The sequence below is a fragment of the Colobus angolensis genome, unplaced genomic scaffold, assembly GCF_000951035.1.
Source record: "Colobus angolensis palliatus isolate OR3802 unplaced genomic scaffold, Cang.pa_1.0 Scaffold55, whole genome shotgun sequence".
NCBI lineage: Eukaryota > Metazoa > Chordata > Mammalia > Primates > Cercopithecidae > Colobus > Colobus angolensis.
Window position 1 is genome coordinate 1,981,445 of NW_012119043.1, and position 22,365 is coordinate 2,003,809.

Sequence of the window (22,365 nt, forward strand, 5' to 3'; positions counted from 1 at the left end):
CAGGTGGATCCCTTGAGGTCAGTAGTTGGAGACTAGCCTGGCCAGCATGGTAAAACTCCATTTCTATTAAAAATACAAAAAACTTAGCCAGGCGTGGTGGTAGGCACCTGTAATCCCAGCTGCTTGGGAGGCTGAAGCAGGAGAATTGTTTGAACCTGGTAGGTGGAGGCTGCAGTCAGCCGAGATCGTGCCACTGCACTCCAGCCTCGGTGTCAGAGCGAGACTCCATCTCAAAAAAAAAAATACAAAAAACAAAAATAGGTGTTTATCTAAAGACATTTCCAATCAGCAAGAGATTCTTGTTTTTTTTTTTTTGGAGGCGGAGTCTTGCTCCATCACCCGGGCTGGAGTTCAGTGGCCGGATCTCAGCTCACTGCAAGCTCCGCCTCCCGGGTTCACGCCATTCTCCTGCCTCAGCCTCCCGAGTAGCTGGGACTACAGGCGCCTGCCACCACGCCTGGCTAGTTTTTTGTATTTTTTAGTAGAGACGGGGTTTCACCGTGTTAGCCAGGATGCTCTCGATCTTTTGACCTCGTGATCCACCCGTCCCAGCCTCCTAAAGTGCTGGGATTACAGGCTTGAGCCACTGCGCCCGGCTGCAAGAGACTGTTTAAAGGTAGTAGTTATGCAAAGAATATCACCTTTTAATGCCACCTCTGGGAGCTGACACCAGCCCATGACAAATCTGGAGAGGATGATGTTTGATGGCCCATCTGGGACCTCTGCTTGGGTCATTGCCTTAACTGGCTAAATCCTTGCTGCTGGGGATTCATGTCCCAGCTTTTGAAAGCTGTAAACTGAGATGCAAGAGGGCGTACATTTCCAGGGAAGACTACTAGACTTCTAACAAGTGGGTGGAAAATGAGGGAGCAGAACTTGGAGGGAAGAGAAGAGCGGCAGACGGCGACCAGAGTGACAGCTAGCTCGGGATCCTGGTTTGGGATCTAAGAAGGTTTGCAGATCTGATCTTCTCTGTCCTCCTTATGAATTTTCATCAGGATGGATCAGGCCAGCTCAAATGATACAGGGGCTTATTGTAAGGATTCAGGGAAAAGATCAGGGCTTTCTGAAAACCAGAACAGTATCAGACAGCCACTACCTCCCTCGCTATATCTCTTGGCTCTCTTTCCCCAACTCAGTCAGACTTAGAATGTTAATATGTGCTTGTCTCTGTTTTCAAGGTAAAGAGGGAAATAGGGACAACGGGATTGGGCGTAGAGTTGGCTTCTTTGTTCAGATAACACAGGGACTGTGTTAAGAAGGAGGGTGCCAATCTAGGGTTAGGGTGCATGCCCAGTTCCAGGGTATGGAGAGGTGTAAAAGCGGCAGGAAGGGCAGAAAAAGTCTCTCAACAAGAGTAGATTGCGTTGGTACCATCTTCTCTTTCCTAGGAGCAAAGGCTTCCTGTGCTGCTTCTGATTAAAATGACACAGAAGTGTGGCACAATGAGAGATAGTCAGCTAAAGAGGACACAGGCCTCTGGGACCTCAGCCTCAGGGATGTGGAGAGCGAAAGCCCCTAGCTAGGGGGAGCGGGCTGGAAAATGAGGGAGGGGCAAAGAGGGAGAAGGCACTACAGGGACAACTGGATAGGAATTTCATCTGGTAGCTAGGTTCCCAAGTAAGATCATACTCGAGTGTAAGTCCTAAATTATCTTCCACGTTCTGGGATACTGGTTGCCTCGATCCTCTATTCTCTTTTCTTCCAATCAGCTTCCCCTGGAAGACTCTTAATTTTGACTCAAACCTAATTTTACCTTCCTAGGGCTGGTGGTTGCTATGGAGCCAATACTGACTTCACGTGCAAGGTCTTGGACTTATGGAGTCCAACACAGTGCAGTGACCATTTCCTTGGGTCTCTGTTTCTGTTCCTGAGAAAGATCGATTGATTCATGCTACCTGGGGCAGGTGTGTGTCCCTAGAGTGGTTAGAAGTGGGCAAGGTGCTGGGTCACCTGTGAATCTTGGAGAGAGGCCCCTCTCAAAGAAAGGACCATGCTGTATATAGGGATCCCAGGGCACCGAATAACACTTGGGTCTTGTCACTGGGTTGAAATCTGCTATTGGGCTTAACTCGTTGATCAAGCGCAGTTTTTTCTTGGTCTGTAAAGTGGGACTGAAAAGAAAGTGACAAAAGCCAGATATTCTCAGACCAGTGGACGTTCTTTCAAAGGAGAATTGGTGTATCTGGCAGCAAAATCACTGCATCAGCCGCCTACCCCTTCTCTCCCCATTCAGGCTACTACTTTAGACAGTCGCTGGAAGCAGGGGACACGATTTGTGTTTAAGTTCATTTGTTCACTTCAGTAAACTGGAGGGTGGATGTGGCGTGAGGACCATTCTCTGTGTCTAGGAAGGAGAGGAACAAACACAATTTTGTTTTCTTGGTCACCAGATTTTTCCGTGACCAATGTCTACTAGAAACTGCAAAAAGAGAAACAATAAAATATGTGTCTTCTCATTATAAGTTCAGAAGCGATGTACAGAAACAGAAATCCCAGAACTCTGTGGGTGGGTCTGAGTAATTCTTGTGGCTGGTACAGGAAAGAGTAGGTAGCTTCTGTCCCCCTCTGTTTCTTTCTCTTTTGATCTGTCTGCCTATATCTTTGTCTCTCTCTGTCTCTTTTTATACACTTCTCCTTCCCCTCCCTCCTCTCTCCTGCTTTCTCTGCACCTATCCGTCCTTCCCTCTTTCTCTCCCACCCTCCGTCTTTTGAGACAGGGTCTTGCTTGAGACAAACACACCCCTCTTTCTGCCCAGGAGGTTTAAGGGGTGACCCCAGGGCAAAGTCTGCTGACATTTTTTTTTTTGAGTTGAAGTTTTGATCTCATCGCTCAGGCTGGAGTGCAATGGCAGCAGTCTCGACTCACTGCACCCTGCACCTCCCAGCTTCAAGCAATTCTCCTGCCTCAGCCTCCTAAGCAGCTAGGATTACAGGTGCCTGCCACCACAGTGTGGCTAATTTTATATTTTCAGTAGAGACGGGGTTTCACCATATTGGCTAGACTGGTCTGGAACTCCTGACCTCAGGTGCTTTGCCCGCCTCGGCATTGCTGACTTTTTATTAATGACGATGTAGAGCTTTAGGCATTGCTGAGGCGGGAGCAGTTCCCCAGAGTTGGTGACGACCAGCTTTAAATATGCTCCTGTGCTGTACCTCATGGGAAGGTGGACGAAGGCCTCGGGAATACTCCAGTGGCGATTCACATCCCCGTGTTTGCAGTATCCATGTGCAGTTCAAGCTGCTGCTCCACTGCAGCCCTGCTGAGTGCTGTGTTACCTTGGACAAGTCCCTCAGCCTCTCTGTTGCTTCTTTACCTATAAAACGGGGCTGAGGTTAAGACCTACTTCTTAGTACCCTAGTAAGGATCCAGGGTGAAAATGCACAAGGAATACATAGTGGCCGGGTGTGGTGGCTCATGCCTGTAATCCCAGTACTTTGGGAGGCTGAGGCAGGTGGATCACCTGAGGTCAGGAGTTTGAGACAGCCTGGCCAACGTGGTGATTCACTGTATCTTCTAAAAATACAAAAACTTATCCAGGTGTGGTGGCGGGCGCCTGTAGTCCCAGCTACTTGGGAGGTTGAATGACAGAGGGAGACTCTGTCTCAAAAAAGAGTAGCGCGTAGCATTGCAGATGCTCCCTAGATGCAAACTGTTGCTGGAGTGGAAGGTGGAAGGTTAGGGACCCCCAGCGTCCTCAGGTTGGGACGAGGAGTCCCCACTGAGAAACATCCGGACCAGCGCTGCCTCAGGGGTGTCAGGGGAATCAAAGATACAATTTAGCATTTGCTGGTGGCCACATTAAAAAGTGAAAAGAAACGGATGAAATTAACTGTAATAATAAATTTCCTTTGAGATAGACTTAATATATTTACATTTTTAAACATAGCAATATATTTTATTTTTATATATTATTAAATGTCATTCTAACGTGTAATCGATATAAAAATATTAATGAAATATTAATATTAATGAGATATTTTATATTCATTTTCTTCATCACGTCCTGAAAACCCAGTGAGTGTTTGATATATACAGCCCATTTCAATGAGAGTAGCCACAGGGCTCCATAGCCATATCGGGTAATGGCCACTGCGCAGGGCAACGCAGGTCTCAACCCCTGCAGGAGATGGGTGGAGAGACAGAGGGTCCTGTGGCTAAACGTGGTGAGACGCTCTGGGGGTCGTGCTAAACTGGATTACTCCAAGTTAGAATTCTTTTCTTCAAACCGGCTTCCCCAACCTTTTTTTCTATTTGTTTGTTTTTTTTGCCAGGACTACAAGTCTGAAAATTCAGCCTTCCTCCCCGGTGCCAAGAACAGTCTGCAAGACTCCGTAAGTAGAAGCATTTTGCTGAACAGATTAGATTTTGAAACTACTTTTGCATCCTTTTCAGCCTCTTTGGTCTCGGTCATCAATCACCGGGAATGGTTTTTACCTGAACCTGATCTTGCTGGAGAAGTAACTGGATTTGAGGGGAATAAATTTTCCCGATCACGTGCACAATTTCTATCAGGAAACACGTGGCCTGTATTCCCAGCCTCTGGTACATGGTGTGAGAGCTGTATTCTGTCCTCTGACAAAGACCAGGTCCGCTTGGTGGACAGCTGTGGGCACAGTGGTTGGTGACAAGGCTGCAGGTCGGTCCCTCTGCCCCCTGGTGTGAGGGCCCCAGGTTGAGGGAGCACATGAAGAGGTCGACTGTCATTGGGCCGTCTTCCTGGTAAGGACAGGAGTGCTCACTGAGTGCCCTGGGGTCCTACATCGTGGCGTTGGGCTTGGAGTCACTGGGGCTCATAACTTGGGATGATGGCAGTGCATTCCCGTGCATTTCTCATCTGTCACCCGTGGATACAGTGGCCAGGAAGTTCGCTGGACAGATACTTCTGAAATCGCTCATGCACAGCCTCTCGCCAATGCAATCATGGTGTGGTGCATTTCTCAAGTGTAACCTGTTTGTGTGTTGTTGGTGACCTTGAGATGGCACCTTCAAGGGGCACACAGACTATGTTGTTTGGTGTTCATCATTAGGTATTTCATTTTATGATGATCTTCTCTTTATAGCCATCACTACCGGCCTTCCGTTAATGGCAGTGGTATGAAATTTCCTTCAAACATACTTAAGTTAGAAAACATAAAGTGAGTTGACTCAAAGACAAAAAAAATGGTATGGAAATAACAGAATGGAAATCATAATGTGGGTATGGTGAGACGTTGTGATAGTGGTAAGTGAAAGGCTGAGAGTAAATTCTTTTGTCAAAAGATGTTCAGGGCTAGGCACAATGGATCACACCTAAAATCCCAGCACTTTGGGAGGCCAAGGTGCACTTGGGAGGCACTTTTGGAGACCAGCCAGCCTGGGCAACATCTCTACAAAAAATACACAAATTAGGCCTGGCACGGCGGCTCACGCCTGTAATCCCAGCACTTTGGGAGGCTGAGGTGGGCTGACCATGAGGTCAGGAGATCGAGTCCATCCCGGCTAACACAGTGAAACCCCGTCTCTACTAAAAGTACAAAATAATAATAATAATAATAATAGTAATGATAATAATAGCCGGGTGTGGTGGTGAGTGCCTGTAGTCCCAGCTACTTGGGAAGCTGAGGCAGGAGAATGGCATGAACCTGGGAGGTAGAGCTTGCAATGAGCTGAGATCGTGCCACTGCACTCTAGCCTGAAAGAGGGTGAGATTCTGTCTCAAAAAAAAAAAAAAAAATTAGCTGAGCGTGGTGGTGTGCCCCTGCAGTCTCAGCCACTCAGGAGGCTGAGGTGGGAGGATTGCTTGAGCCCAGGAAGTGGAGGCTGCAGTGAGCCATGATTGTGCCACTGCACTCCAGCCTGGGCAAAGAGAGTGAGACCCTGTCTCAAAAACAAAAACAAAAAGTCTGCTTGGCCCTGGGCCTTGTCCATGAGTGTGCTCTGTATTTGGAATGTTCCCTCCTCTTTATGCCCTAATCTATGCTGACCCTTGGTGCAAACTGGAATCTCTAAGGGCCCACTGCTTGGTGCTTGTCTATTCCTCCAAAATGACTTTCCAGGTTGAGTTTTTGTAATAAACCTCATTAATGGATCATCTGAAAGTGGTGTTTACCTGCAATGCCAAGAAGAAGAGGAAAGGGATGGTGAAAAATGACAACCACACACCCAACTTTCTTATCTCACTTCTCAGTTGACAAAATGTTTGATCTCTGTTGTTTTAACATCCTCTCAACGACTCCTTAAGGTAAGTGCTGTGTCTGTCCTCATTTTGTGGCTTGGAAACCGAAACTCAAAGTAATTGCCATGGTCACACAGCCTGGACTTACCCTCTGACCCAACCGCATCACTGGAGGACCAGGAGTCTTGCAGCTTCACATCAAATGTGTGAAATATTCTTCCTGTTTTGGATAGATGGAAAAATGGTGTGTGAAGCAGGAACGTATTGTATCGGCTGTCTCTTGCACGTGACAATTACCCTGAACTTAGTGACTTCAAACAGCAGACTTTCATTATCTCACAGTTTCGGGAGGTCAGGAATCTGGGAGTGGTTTGCTTGGTGGTCTGGCTCAGGGTCCCATGTGAGCTGGGGCTGCTGTCTTCTGAAGGCTGGAGTGGGGCTAGAGGGTCTGCGCCCAAGGTGGTTCACCTAACAGCTATTGTCAGGAGGCCACAGAGCTGCTTGAGTGTCCTCAGGACATGGTGGATGGTGTCTCCCAGGGTGAGAGATCTGAGAGATTAAGAGCAAAGTAGAAGCCACAGGGGACGATGGCAGTGAATTTCTGTGCATCCCTTAGATGACGTAGCCACAGATGTCCTATGCCATTGCCTCTGCTGTATTCAATCGTTCATACAAGCTAATCCTCAGGAGATTGTGGGAGAATACCATACAAGGGCATGAGTACCTGGAGGAGGGATCAGGGGGCCATCTTGGAGGCCACCACACTCTTCATAATACTGGAAAAACTATGTCTTGCAGTTCTCCCCAGGATGCTTGTAATGTCACACTGAGTCTGTGGAAAGAAAACAAAGATACTAAACCCATTTTGCCGATGGGGAAATGAGGCGTGGAGCAGGAAAGTGACTTAGTAAAAAGACTTGATGTTGATGGTGCAGACGCTTTTGAAGGGAAAGTAGTTGAAAAAACTAATTGCTCACGCTAGGATCAAAGGTGTCTGACAGGGTTCCATTTCCCCAGTGGTTAGAATAGTGCCTTTGCCTGCTAGATTTTCAGCTGTCTTGGGTTGGGTCAGGTATTTCCTGGTCCCCAACCTCACTCATGGAGGCTGATGTGTTCTCTCTAGTGAAAGGGATGATGGTATCCTGCTGGTTTCTCCTCTGGAGGCTGTAGAGTCTTCTAGGTTTGCAGAGATTCATGTTGTGAGGATCCAATTGCCTTAACTTACTCCTTCTTATCCAGCCTCTGACTGTAGAAGGCCTGCTGGGCTGGGTCCTTCTGGCTGGACTCTCACAGGTCAGCCTCCTGTCTTGCCTTGGAATGGGTCATGGATGGAAGCAGTCATTTTCACAACCTCTACTGGAGGCAGCATAAGTTAGCCTGACCATCTCTGGATGGCAGATTGCCTCATATTCACATGTGTCAAAATGCAAAATGTGTTCCATCTTTGATCTGGCAATTACACTTCTGGGAATTTGCACCTTGGAGATGATTGTACACGTATGAGATGTGTTTGTATATTTATTAAGGGGATGATTGTAGTAGCAAAAATAATTTTTAAAAAGATGCACCCTCAATATCCCTCAATAAGGGAGAGTTTAAGCCAATTGTGTGTATCCATAAAGTCGAATTCCAAGCTGCTGCTAGGATTTCATGGTGAGGATTTATGTTTATTGACTTGGAAAGATGCGCATGACATATTGTTGAGTGAGAAATACAGCCTGTATTATATGATTCCAATTACGTGCAAACTGTATTCATAGATCTCCGTTTCTCTGAGTGCAGAGAGATGTCAGAAAGGTAGATGGAAAGTTCAACTAAATTGCTGGTTTTTGCATTTTTCTTTAGACTCTTATTTTATTTTTTCTATGGTGAGCAGTTATGTTCTTTGACAGTGGTGGTAATAACATAATATTAGTAATAATGTTGTAATAATGTAATATAGTAAGCAGTAGTAGTAATAGTAGTAATAATGTAGTAGTAATAATACTAATACTAGTAATAACTATTTATGAAATTAAGCAGTGTGTTCTGGACTGTTAAGGTTTTCCAGGAGAGCTGACGACATATTCATTCAAGTTTCGTTCTCCCTTGTCATGGAAATGCTGTAACGTTCCTCTAGAGGAGTGAAAATGGGATTTACAAGACTAAATGTGGCCTCTGTACAGACTCTTTGGCCCTTACCTGCTCCAGAATGCAGAATGCTCCAGGCCATGGCATCTCACTGCCCTTCCTAGTCACTGCCCTGTGTCACCTGTCAGCTGTACTTTTTCTTATCTCCGCCTCTCTGCTTTGGCACTGTCTCCCAGAAAGAGCTTTCCCTGGATGCAGAAAGTACATTTTGCCAGCATGCAGAATAAAATAATCATAATAGGTAGCATCTTTGGGAACTAGGAAGTACCTGGCATTGCACCCACCATTTCATAAGCATTGTATCTTTCTCTCCCCAGAGTAGTCCAAGGAGGGAAGACCTATCCAAACCCCTTGATTACAAGTGGGGAAACTGAGGCTCAGAAGGGCATGACTTGCACAGTCTTATAGCTAATAGGGAAGCAGTCTGAAATTCAGACCCAGATCGGGCTGTTTCTCATGCTGCGTTGAGCTGAGGGGAAGGCCAGCAGGTTCTGTTTGGTGATGCAGAGAGCATTCCTGGGAACCTGTGTCTTGGGTGCAAAGTTAATTCCAGAGTCATCAGGTAACATAAAAATCACACCTGGTCAGTTACTTGCGCAAGTGCTGTTAGAGACCAATCTTTCTGCCCCTTGATACATCAAATACAGCCACACTTTCCTGACTGTTAGAAAAAATGAGGGTCTTTGCTTAGATGCCAGATGAAGTGATTGTGTTGAGGTGGCATGCTGGATGAATGAAATATACCTGTCTTTAAACGTTGGAGTCATCTGTGACATCTGTGATCATGTGGCCACCTGACGGAGAGGCACTTGGGAATGAGACTGAGTGAGAAACTTGCAGGTACATGTTCCCTTTTGGGTTCACTCTGGAGCAAATGCATCCTGAACCCGTGAAAGTGATGCTGTGCAGCATAAGAACCGTACTATTATTTTTTCTCTCTTTCTTGATAGAGTAGAAATATACCCTCCTATACCCAGGCAGACGTTACTAATCGATAGTGCCATTCTCGCCTCCTGTACCCAAGGCAGACATTAGTAGTCAACGGTGCCATTCCCCTCTTCTATACTCAAGGCAGACATTACTAATCCATGGTGTCATTCTTCACTCCTATACCCAAGGCAGCAAACATAGTGAAGTTAAGTGGGAGAACCCAAATTTTTACTTTGTTCTGCCTCATTCCAGATCCATATTTCATTACTCCTGTTACTTTTCTATAATAAGAATACAAAAAATTCATTTTTTGTGCCTGCTTAAGAGACTATAAGAGACTTAGTGGCTTCAGAAAACACCTGTCTACCATCTTACAGCTTCCATTGGTCTTAGGTTTGGACACAGCTGAACTGGGTTGTCTGCTTAGGGTCTCACAAAGCTGCCCTCAAGGGAGTTGGCAGGAGATGCAGGTTTCATCTGGAGCTCAGGGTTCCTTTGCAAGCTCGCCGGTTGTTGGAATAATTCAGTTTCTTGTGGCTGCAGGATGCAGGCCCTCAGACCCTAGAGGCCACCTGCAGTTTCCTGCCACATGGCCCTCTCCACAGGCAGTTTACAATGTGACAGTGTGCTTTTCCCAGGAGTGTCTCTCTAGTGCATGTTAGCAACACGGAGTCTTGTGTACACGTGTCCCGACATCATCATGGGATGCCCATCATCTTTTCTATTGGTTAGAGGTAAGTCATGGGTCCTGCCCACATGCTACTGATCATGGAGCTGCACTGAGGTCTGTCCATGCAGATACAGTCCCGGGATGAGTCTGGATTTCTCCTCTTCTTGGGGCCAAGTGTGCTGCTATTTCTCTCCAGCATTTTCCCTTTTTCTTGCAGAAAAGGGGCTCATGGGCCCCCCAGGAACCAGACCACATCAGTGTTTGACCCTCCAGACTTCGTTATCCCCTGGCCATCTAAATGTCTTAACTTTCTGCCCATGTCACCTCTGTAGAACGTCCCCTGCTGCAGGCTCAGCAAATGCATATTTGATGGAATGCTGCCACCTTTTGGAATTTAGCAAAAGCGATCTGTGTTGTTCAGAGGGGTGGAAGTGAAGCTCCTCTTGCCTTCCCTACAGCCTGCGTGCACAGACCCACTCACCCGGCCCTCGTTTCCGCGGAGCATTGACTCAGGTTTGATGCCAGTCTCTTCGTGAGGAAGGTTTGCTTGTCCTTTCTGCTCTGGTTTCTAGTTGTTGCGAGTGCTGACAGGCTTGTTCCCTGTTTTACCCACCAAGATGCAGCAGAATGTAGAAGAAAGAGATGGGGCACATTGGACTGAAATTCATCTCTGATTCCACCACCAAGTATCCAAGGACTTTGGCTTCTGTGTCTGTGAAATGATGGTTTCTCAGGCTCTTTCTGCTCTCACATCCCTGATCCCAGGTTATGATGCCTGTACCGTGTGTGGAGAATAGGTATCACCTCATTTATAGATGGCAGTCAGATGGGAGTGGAGGTTAGACCCAGTCCCAGGTCAAGAATGCCAAGGCTGTATGTGTCCTCAGTAGGGGAGAGTGGTGCCATTTATGAGTAATGTCTGCCTCAGGTCTAGGAGGGGAGAGTGGTGCCATTGATGAGTAATGTCTGCCTTGGGTCTAGGAGGGGAGAGTGGTGCCATTGATGAGTAATGTCTGCCGTGGGTCTAGGAGGGGAGTGTGGTGCCATTGATGAGTAAGTCTGCCTTGGGTCTAGGAGGGGAGAGTGGTGTCATTGATGAGTAATGTCTGCCTTGGGTCTAGGAGGGGAGACTGGCATCATTGATTAGTAATGTCTTCCTTGGTATAGGAGAGAAGGGTGGTACTCTTGATTGGTAATGTCTGCCTTGAGAACAGGAGGGGAGAGTGCCAACACAGATGCTGTCCCAACTCCAGGTGTCTCATAGAGACTTGTAGCAGCCATCATAGAACCCATAAGCTGCCCCACCTTTCCCGTTGCTTCTCTTTCTCTGTATTCATAGGCATGGCTGTCCTTCCTCCTCCCTGGCATCCTTGGCATTTTCCTGTCTTACTCTCAATCCGAAGTTAGCAGAGGTTGCCCATGGCGTGTGTCTAGTTGACCCACTGTCTGACTGGTCAGCTCACTTGCTGAACCATGACTCCTCCTTTCCAGCGTATTTCAGCAACTCTCTGTGATGTAAGAGTAGAGAGCAAGGTCCTCTGATTTCAGGCTTGGCATTTGGATACTATCTGGTGGCTTCTCTCTCCAACCTTATATGCTACTCCCCTCCCACCCTGTCCTCATGTTCCCTGACTGCAGACATTTGCTTAGGCTATCCTTTCTGCTTGAATTCTCCCCTCACATCTGACTATCCAAATTCCTAACCATTCATCCAGATTCATCAGAAAAGCCTTGTTGAGAGATTCTTCCTAAATCACTGTGGTTGCATTGCTCTCCAACTACAAAATGCCCTCCACCCTCATTCCTCCCTCCTTTCCTTCCTCACCTCCTCTCTCATTCACCTCCTCTCTCCCTCACTTCTCCTTCTCATCTCTTCCTCATTCCACCCCCAACTCCCTAAACTATATTGCAGTCACTGCTAAAAGTTGGAAGATATGCATGTGAATAAGACTCAAACCCTGCCCTCAAAGGGCTTGCAGTCTGTGAGGAGGACACAGGATGAATAAGAAGTAGCCCATAACTGAGGCACAATCTGATTGCTTTGTAGTGTAGGAAGAATACAAAGTTGAGTGGTGGTGCAAACAGGTAGGGAAGGCTTCACAGAGGAGGTGATACTTAGAATCTCGAAGGACAAGAGGGAGTCATAACACTGATTGCAGGAGATGGGGAGCTCCAGGCAGAAGGAACAGAATCATCAGAAACATGGGCGTGAACTTGGGTCTGTTATAGTCTGGAGGAGGGGATGTCAGGGGTTGGCGGGAGAAGCAGTCATGCCCCAGTGCTCCATAGTAGTTAAGAAATTGAGTTTTTGCTGTGATTAGTGTGTGGCTACTGAAAGGTTTTAAGCTGGTGATTGTCTGGGTCCGATTTACATTTTGGAAACATCTCCCTGGGACCTGGCTTAGGAGCCTGGGAGGCTGCAGGAAGCCTTGGTCCCTCCTGGGTATTTTTCACTATGTCTCCTCGCTGGAGTGGGCTGGGGAGCCTCGGGGTCACCAGCTCTACACCCAGACTCCCGGGCACGCTCTGCTTCTCACCGCTAATGTGCCTTCTACAGCATCTGCTCGGCAGAAAACCAAGTGTGCGGACGAGATAACGGCATTAGGAGCAGGAGGACAAAGCTGATACTCGGGGCAGTGAGACATGGAGGCTTAAATTCTTTCCCTTCAGAATATCACCCGTGATGTTGGCCACGTGGTTCTGATTAAAGGAAGCTGGACTTGCTGGGATGAAATGCTAAGTGGCACTGTTGACCTCGGGCACAGCCAGCGCAGGGTCTGCTGCTCCGGTGAACATCCCTGCCATTTCTCTCTGCTGCTTTCTGCCAGATAAGAGGGAAAGTCTATTTAGTGACTTCCCCTAATCTCTGAGGATGGCTATGCCCCCTGGAGACACGGTGATGATACTGACAGGTTTCAGTGTTGGCACTGAACTACGGATGGGGAGTCAAGGTCTTTTCTCCTTCCTATCTCCTGATGGGGTGCCTAAAATACAGTAGGTGCTCAATAAAGGCTTGTTCTTGAAATGAATGAAAGTGTCAGCTCTGTTGATTTAAACTATCCCAGAAGGCTCCCTCATACTTCTCCCTGTCAACACTACCTGCCCCAATCTGAGGTCACTGCCTTTCTAATTCCATTGGGCTCATTTCTGAAATCTGTATAAATGGACCCCTGCAGTCCATGTGTATCTGCCTTCTTTCCCTCCACAGCATCCCTAGGAGAATCACTTACGCTATTGCATGCACCACTAGCTACTCTTTTTAATGGTTGGACAGTATTTCATTGTATGATTGGACCATGACGTATCCGTTCTCCCATGGATGAGCATTGGGGTTGTTTGTAGTTTGGGGCTATATGCACTCTTGCACCTGTTGTTTGGTGGACCTAGGTACTCATTTATCTGGGGAATACACCTAGGAGTATGTCTCTGGTCACAGAATAGGCACGTGCTTGGTTTGAGTAGCTGCTATCCAAAAGTGGCCCCAAGTGGTTATACCAATGCTCACTCCCACCAGGCATGACTACGAAACCCACTTGCATGCTCATTCTCTGAATGCATATTTTGTGAATTGTCACAATATCCTGGGGGCAGGCATGGTTGTTATTACCCCCACTTCACGGAGGGGCTCTGTGAGTCTCGACTGACTGGGTCAGTGTCACAAGGGTGTAGCATGGGAACCAAGGGCTGTGTTTCCATAACAGCAGCAGCCCTCTGAACACATAGCATCCCATGATTCTGGGCAGCTGTGGAGGTGTGGAGGTCCACACATGGCCACGTGATGGAGGCGCACTATGGCGAAGGGGTTCTGTGCGTGGCTGCGAACCAGGCTGCAGCCTTGAATCCCAGCCCTGCCACCTACTTGTTGTGGAAGCCTGGACCAGGGGCTTGACCTCTCTGTATTGTAACTTTTCCTATCTGTAACCCAGAGTTGATAAAACAAGTTGCTCTGAGGATTCAATGAGTTAATACAGGTAAAGCCTTAGGAGAGGGCACTAGAGAAGGTTTAATTATTATTATTGATTATTTCAGCTCTGCCCAGTTTGAGTGCTGGAGTTGTCTGAGCTCTGTAGGGAAGAAGGCTGCAGAGCTCTGTAGGGAAGAAGGCTGCAAAGCCCTGTAATAGTTGTAGGGCTAACAGTTGTGAGATACACTGCTTAACTCTCTCTCTCTCCTATCCCCTATCCTCTGAAGGCAGCTGACTTTCCTGATGAAATCCAGAATCTAATTTTGAGCCCTGATCATTGGTTTCACAAAGCCTGCTGGGTGTAGTCCGGGTGGTCCCTTCTGAAATGCATCTCTGCTCTTTAGTGCCCCTAATAAGAAATGCAGTCTGTTTGCTCAAGGTTTTACCCTTTACAGAAATGGTCAGACTCCTTTCTTTCCCCCATATCCATTTCGCAAATCCATGCCAAATATTGATGTTTGATAACTACAAATATCACACATAGCTTTTAATCAAGAAAGATGGAAGGAAGATAAGGGGAGCAAATACATCTCTGTAAGGGAGTTCAATATTCTCAGTAATGATTTTGCTAAGAAATAAAATTGCTGGAGGGAGGTGAGAGGGCTCTTTGCTGTGTACCCAAATGGGCCGAACCACCTGAAACTACCTGGGCCCTTCTTCCAAACTCCCATGGCTTGCATTTAAGTTACGTATTCATTACCCGAATTGGTAGATGCTATCTCATTTTACAGAAAGGAGAGCTGTATTTTAAACGTGAACTTCCAATATGCCATCAGTCTATCCCATCACCAGCAAAACCCACAGCCATCTTACGTTCTCTGTCACTTGTCTGAGACAGGAGTGGAACGTGAATGCCTGTCACCTCCCGCTCTAGAGGACAGTCAGCCTACTGGGGGCAGAGGAGAGGTCAGCTTCCAGGCTTTTATCCAAGAAGGCTATTTCCTTCATGTGGAGACAAAGGGCAGGATCGCCCTGGAGTAGTGTCAGGTGTTAAGCATGTAGGGATGTCCACCATGTTAGCCAGAGTTGACCCAGGGTCACTCCAGGCCAGAGCTTGTCCAAACCAAGTGGGACCCCATGACCTGCATCCAAACCCTCATGTGTAAGGCAGTCCCCAGTGTCCTGGTGCATTTCAACTTGGCTGTTTTTCATGGTCCTCATGCCTTGTGGTCTCTACACATGCTGTTCCCCCGGCCATGAATGCTTTGCCCTAAGACTTGTTAACCTCATAATTTATTTTTTAATCGGTCACGTACTTTGTGCCGAACACTGTTCTAGGAGCTGCGGAGATGGCAGGTGGGGGTGGGGGGCAGAGGACTGTGTGGAGACAGTGGGGGCGGGGCGGAGGACAAAACCAACATCAGCATAATTTGTGCTCTCACCTTCTTTGGGTTTTTATTCAAATATTATCTTCTCTGCAACATTTTCCTTGATGGCTCTATTTAAATCTCTAAGCCCTGCTCAGCACCCTTCTTGTTTTCCTTGCTTTGATGCTCACACAACACTGAGTGCCACCCTCTGACATCCAGTGTTTTTTAGGTACTTGCTGGCTTGCTGTAGCTCTTACACTAGGAGGGCAGGGAGTTTTGTGAATTTCCATTATGCCAGCAGCCAATCCTGTTACCATCAGCCTATCCCGTTACCAGTGTTTTCTTCACTCTTGTATCCCCAGCACCTATGCCTGTGCCTGCACATAATAGACTCTCAGTCACTACTTGTTGAAAGACTAGTGAACTGCTGCTGCACACTTGCTATGTACTAGGCCCATGTTTTATTCACGTAGCCTCATGTGATTGTCAGAGTGTGTTATGGGGTTCTGTTGTCCCCACTTAACAGAAGAGCAAGTTGATGCCTAGTGAGGCAAGTGTACCAAGGAACATGGGTATAGGCAGGATAGGGGTTTACCTAAAACTGCAGTCGGGGCAGGGGTATGAAAGACACCATGATGTACGAGGTTGAAAAATAACAATTAGGCTGGGCACAGTGGCTTATGCTGTTAATCCCAGTGCTTTGGGAGGTTGAAGCAGGGGGTCAGTTGAGGGCAGGGGTTTGAGATCAGTCTGGGAAACATAGGGATACTTTTGTCTCCACAAAATTAGAAAATTAAAAAAATGTATTTTAAAATGAAAAATTCAATGGCATGTTGGCACATGTCATTAGTCCCAGCCACTCCAGAGACTGAGGTGGGAGAATGGCTTGAGCCCAGGAGATTGAGGTTACAGTGAGCTCTGATTGCACCACTGCACTCCAGCTTGGGTGACACAGCAAGACTCTGTCTCTAAAAAAATAAAAATAAATAAAAATCAGACCCCTCCAGTCCCTGGCTATGTTAACACTCAGGCTGTGTGCTGTGGTTCTCAGGCTGAAATCCAAACTCCTTGACACAGCCTGCAGGGCGTGCTATGACGTGGCCTTTGTGTTTCTCTCCAGCCTAGTTTGTTTCCACATCTCCCCAGCAGCCAACTGGAGCATCATCCACATCCTTAGGTGTGGCATGCTTTCTCGCTGGCTCACGTGTGCTCTGTTGGCAACATCCCCATCCCGAATCCACCCAGTGGAATCCACCCAGTGGAATCCACCCAGTCTCCCTGCCTGCCTTCCCCTGAAATCTTGGGTTCACCTTTAAGGTCTTGGCTTACCTAGGGCAGGTCCTTACTCACCTGTGTGGGTTAGTTTGGCAGTGGGTTTTATGGACCCCAGGCCCCATCTCCTTCCTTCAACAAAGTGTCAATCACTCTGTATTCTAATTTGTCCTCTCCTTTCTCACTTCTGACACATCTGGTTCGACAGCTCACTGCAACCCCAGCATCACCTCAGTGCCTGCACGTGTAAGAGCACAGGAAGTCTGACAGAACAAATGAATGATTTGGTGGACAGCGTTGTTGCTTCTGTGTTCCTTGGCTCCTATGCTGGCTTTTCTCTTCCTTCAATAGCCTTTTGCTTTGTACTTCTGTGTACTCAGCTTCTTTCAACTGTTAAAAATGATCACTCTTAAAAACAAGTATCAACAAAAACTAGTGATTCACCATCTGTCTGTTCACCCAGCCACTCTCCCATGTATCCCTCCATCTACTCTCTCATCCATCCATCCACCCAGTCTCCCACCCACTGTCCCACCCACTCTCCCAACCATCCATCCGTCTGTCCGTCCGTCCGTCCATCCATCCATCCATCCATCCATCCATCCATCCATCCATCCATCCATCCATCCATCCATCCATTCACCCTTCCTTCCACTCTCCCAACCATCCATCCATCTATCCGTCCATCCATCCATCCATCCATCCATCCATCCACCCATTCATCTACTCTCGCGTCACTCAGCTGCTGGGTGCAGTGGCTCACATCTGTAATCCCAGCACTTTGGGAGGCTTAGGGAGGAGGATCACTGAAGGCCAGGAATTAGATGAGCCTGAGCAACACAGTGAGACCCCATGTGTACAAAAAATTAAATAAAAATAGCCAGATGTAGTCGCATGCACCAGTAGTTCCAGCTACCTGGGTGGCTGGGATGGAAATATTACTTGATCCATCTATCCATCTACTCTCCCACCCACCTACTGTCCCATTCATTCATTCATCCATCTACTCTCCCTTAATTCCTCCCATCCATACAGCTACTCTCCCACGCACCCAGCCACCTACCCTCCTACCCATCCATTAATTCATTCTTCCTTCCACTCTCATCCATCCATCCATCCATTCATTTATTCATTCATTCATCTACTCTCCCATCAGTTCTCCCATCCATCCATCTACTCTCCCAATCACTCTCCCATCCACCCAGCCACCCACTTTCCCATCCACTCATCTACCCATCCACCTCTCCATCTGTCCATCCATGCAATATTGGGCAGCCACCATGTGCCAGGTCCTGTGAAGCTGCTAAGGTTATAGTTATAAGCCAAGACACACTAGGACTCACCCTCCCAGAGCCTACAGTTTAGTAGGGTGAGACAGAGATTAAGCAGATACTCATACAAAAGGGTATCTACAAATGAAGAAAAGTGCTTCACAAGGTAGATAATGGCTCTGAGAAAGACTTTTATAATAAAACATGGCATACATGGTGGATATGTCTGGGGTTTCCCCAGGAGGAGACTCATGAACTGAGCTCTCAAGGTCACAGGGCAAGGTCAGGAGAGAGTAGAGCATTCTAGGCAGAGGAAATAGCATGTGCAAAGGCCCTGTGGCCAGAGGAGTGTGGTTTTTTCTTTTTTTTTTTGGTGGGGGGAACTGCTAAAAGATAACCAGAGTAGCTGGAGTTCAGGGAGGGGGAGCATTCCAGTGAGGCCAGGCCATGGTGAGGATGCTGGTCTTTAACCCTAAGTATTGAAGACCTCAGTGCCACCGTGAGGCAGAAACCCAGCTAGGCACTCATCATTTGGGGTTCTTTTTCCTAAGGAGGTCTCTTAAACTGATCTAGGCTCAGGTCCCACAAAACATAGATCTGGCCCCTTCCTGGCACATAGAAAGGACTCAATCCACAGTGGCTGACCAGCAAGATAGAATGGGCTCCATTTTACAGATGACAAGACTGAAGCTCAAGGGCCCACGAGAACAGGACTAAGGCTAGGGGAGGGCCCTGATGGGTTTTCAAGGATGTGATTGGATTTGCATTTTGTGAAGATCTCTCAGGTTTGTTTGAGTGGCCTCAGTTGGAGCAGGGGACAGAATCACAGGGGTACTAAGATGGGAAAAAGCTGGTGGCATGGCCAAAGCTTCCTTCAGGCCTGAGAAGGCCCCACATCCAACATCTGGGTGGACATCCTTCAAGGCTCAGAACACACATATGCCTGCAATATCTCTGCATTTGCACAGTTGAAGGTGGGTTCCCCAGTATAAGCCTTCCAGGTTCTTGGCAAAGGGAGGGTAAGTAGACATATTTCCATATATGGGTGCAAGATTACTTTCATCTGCACTCCATATATGCAGGGATCTTCCACTTGCTTTCATTCCTGCTGATGGCACAGGGTTGCAGCCCTGATTATAGCTCTCAGAAGCTGAGGTTATTTGTGGTGTAAAACTGAGAGGAGAGAGGAATGAAAAAGTCACACTCCAAGAGGAATTTTCCTTTCTTGGTATCTGTGAGCTGATAAAGACAGCAGCATCTCAGGTTCATTTGATGGACAATTTCAGACCGTGATTTTGTGGGAGGAGGCAGTCCAGTACCAGAACCATACTGGGGTCATGTTTATGGGGCCAGGTTCCATCACTGAGTGGAAAGATCAGAAGAACACATGATGTCTGAGGGCTTCTTTGCACGTCTCCAAGTTCGAGGTTCTGTCATCCTTATTTAACTCCCCAAATCAAGGTAGATGGGTTTTTTTTTTTTTTTCTTCCCCAGCCAGCATCCGAAGACTGGATTCTATGGATGGGCATAGAAGTCCCTCTTTCCTCTCCAAATCCTTCATCTCCCATTCTCCTTCTGCAGAATTTCCTCGGACTTTTTTTATCCTGATGCTGACCTTCAGGGTCCCAGGTCTTGGACCGAGGTCAGTTCCCTCCACTTCTGTCAGTGGGGCTGTGGAGGGAGTGTTAAATTCTGTAGGAACACTGAGAAAGAAGCCCAGCCTTTGTCTTGCTAGGAATGGCCACCGTTTTATAGGAGCGATGCCCACCTGGTCTTATTTCTGTCTTAGACTCCCTCTTGGCTGGGAGGTGGGGATCAGGTGGTTGGGGCATCCTGTCCTGTCACGTACAGCCTGAGCCTGACATTTTTTTTTTCCTCAGCACCTGGGACTGCAGATATGTTTTAACTAGAAGAAAAAAGCAAATTTGCACACGGACTAAACAGAAACTTCATTTCCCCCTAGGCCTCCCCGGGGAACTATGCAGGAGGGCCCTGGGCCAGTGGGGAGAATCTTCAGTGCAACTTTCATCTCTGATTTTCCTCCCCGAGTCCATGGGGATTTCATAAACATTATGTTGCTCAATTTCAGTTCAATGGCACAGAGTCATTCCAATGTGTTCTAATTACTCAGACATAAATGATTTCTGGTGCACTTTAAATGATTTCGGATGCACTTTTGTCTATCAGGCTCCTGATTTATCACTCCCCGGGACTTTGATGTTGCGCTTCATTGATTTCTTTTAAGGCTCTTCAGAGGTATATTTATTATAGACGGTACATCTCCCTGTTCATTTGCTCCATAATTCTGAAACACTTTCATTTTCCAGTTGTCAACATTCCACCCCTACCCCCTGTACATATCTTGTACCAGCAGGAAGAAGACACATTTATTGAGTGCTTACTGAATGCGAATCCAGATGCGAGATGCTGTGGGTGAGTGGAGGTACGCAAATTAAAAACAGAAACAGCCATTCCTAGCCAATGATAATACGCTTGTCGTTTAGACAAAGGGACAACGCACACCCATTGATTTACGTGACATGACAGAGTAGGAGGAGTTCAGAGAGGCTGGGGGTTTGGTCCATGAGCTGTGAGGGGTACTTGGAAGAGAAGAGCCATGAGAGATGGGTGGGGTCAGAGCTTTGTACCCAGATTGCCACGATGATGAGCAACAGGAAGTGTGTAGCATTCGCTCAATTTTGTTTGTTCTTGAGATGGGGTCTCACTGTGCTGCCCAGGCTGGCGTGCAGTGGTGCCATCATAGCGCACTGCAGCCTTGAACTCCTGGGTTTAAGAGATATTTCCATCCCAGCCTCTGAAGTAGCTGGAACTACAGATGCATGCTCCCACATCTGGCTGTTTTTATTTTTGTACAGATGGAGTCTCACTATGTTGCCCAGGCTTGTCTCTAATTCCTGGCCTCAAGTGATCCTCCTCCCTCGGCCTCTCAAAGCACTGGGATTACAGAAAGGAGCTGCTGCACCCAGCAGCTGAGTTGTTCTTTTGACAAGCTAAGAGGCAAAGCCGCCAGTTTTTGATGAGTGCTTGATAGACCCTAGGGCTTCAAAGAGTGAGTTGTGTCTACTGCTCAAGTCCACTTGCCCTGAAGACAGCTATGTTTATCTGAACAGGCACCTTCTGAACCTTTGTTTAGCCTGTCCCCGTAGACATGAGGACAGGAGGGACATTGGAGTGGTATTTTGACAAGGCAGCTGGCTGCCATTCTGAAGATGTGATGGGAGTCCCAGCTCGGTGTCCCATTCCCATAGGTCCTTGAACGTTGGTCTTGTCATCTGTAACATGGAGGTCATCCTATCTTGCTGGTCAGCCACTGTGGATTGAGCCCTTTCTACGTGTCAAGAAGGGGGCAGATCCACATTTTGTGGGACCTGAGCCTGGATCAACTTGGGGGATGCCGTTAGGAAAAAGAACCCCAGATGATGAGCGCCTATCTGGGTTTCTGCCCCATGATGGGAGCCCACCAGGGTTAGCAATGGGGTCTTCAATGCTTTTTAAGCTGTGGACTTTTTTCCTCCCCAGTTACTTGTGGCATGGCTGTTCAGTGCTTAAAACAGGTCACCGTGGAGCTTCTGTAAATGGGAACACTTCTTTCCCCCCTGAGGTTTGGCTGAGAGGTGTCTCCAGGAAGCATGGTTTGAACCTGAACCCTCTGTTGTGGTCAAGTTCAGGTCTGAGCCCAGAGCTCTTCCCCACTCCCCTCCCTGCCCTGGGGTCTCTCAGGGAGCACCTGTAAGCTAAGCGCTGCCCTGCAAGGGACAGTGTGGACCTACTTCCCGGGCAGACTGTGGTGACAGTTGTTGCTCCGTCAGGCTGCTCTGTCATCCCCTGGGCTGGCTTCAGGATCTATCTGTGACAGGGACCTTCGGCTTCCTGGAACCCCAGCCCCAGCCTCTGCCTCCCGCGGCTGGGAACTCGGGACGGAAGATGAGGCGCACACGCCACCTAGTGGCCGCTTTCTGGAGCTGTCACTCCCGACACCGCCCCTGGGAGGGAGCTCATCTCCGGGCCCAGCGTGTCTGCAGTGCTGGCCAGCGAGGTCCACACGCGGTTCCTGAGAGCCTTGGCTCAGATGAACATCTGGCTTGTTAGAGCAGGAGATTCCTGTGTCACAGTGCCCTTGATTTTCCGACTGAGCTGCTGCCACCGTGAATACGAGCTCTTGGAGAAGCTGCTGTCTGTCTGCCCTCTTCCCTATCCTCCCCCTCCTCCTCCTCTTCCCTTTCCTCCCCCTCCTCCTCCTCTTCCCTTTCCTCCCCCTCATCCTCCTCTTCCCTGTTTTCCCTCTCCCTCCCCCTCCTCCCCCTTCCTCCTTTGCTTCCTCCCGCTCATCCTTCCCTTTATTTTTCTTTCCCTCATTGTTATTGTCCTCTCCTCCTCTTTCTGTCCCTCTCCTCCTCCTGTCCCTTCTCCCTCTCCTGTCCCCCCTTCTTCCCCTTCTCCCCATTTCCCTCCTCTTCCTCCTCCTCTCTTTTCCCTCCTCCGTCCTCTTCTTCTTCTCTCTCCTCCTTTGCTCCTCATCCTCCTTTCCCCACTCCTACCCTTCCTCCTTTCTCTGTTGCCTCTTTTTCCACCCCCTTGCCTTGGCTCAGCCTGCTTTCTTTTAATTAAATAGATATTTATTGGTGGTACCGTTATTTGT

The 22,365-nt window shown here is 47.9% G+C and overlaps 1 long non-coding RNA gene across 1 annotated transcript; it reads right to left on the reverse strand.

Moving 5' to 3' along the window:
- Positions 1–6,499: 6,499 nt before the first annotated feature.
- Positions 6,500–21,622, reverse strand: LOC105525652. The gene is made up of 3 exons (XR_001003959.1): positions 21,497–21,622; positions 16,513–16,672; positions 6,500–6,990 (listed from the first exon to the last, which is right to left on the reverse strand). It is a non-coding gene; the product is annotated as an uncharacterized LOC105525652 (long non-coding RNA).
- Between the last annotated feature and the right edge of the window lie 743 nt (positions 21,623–22,365).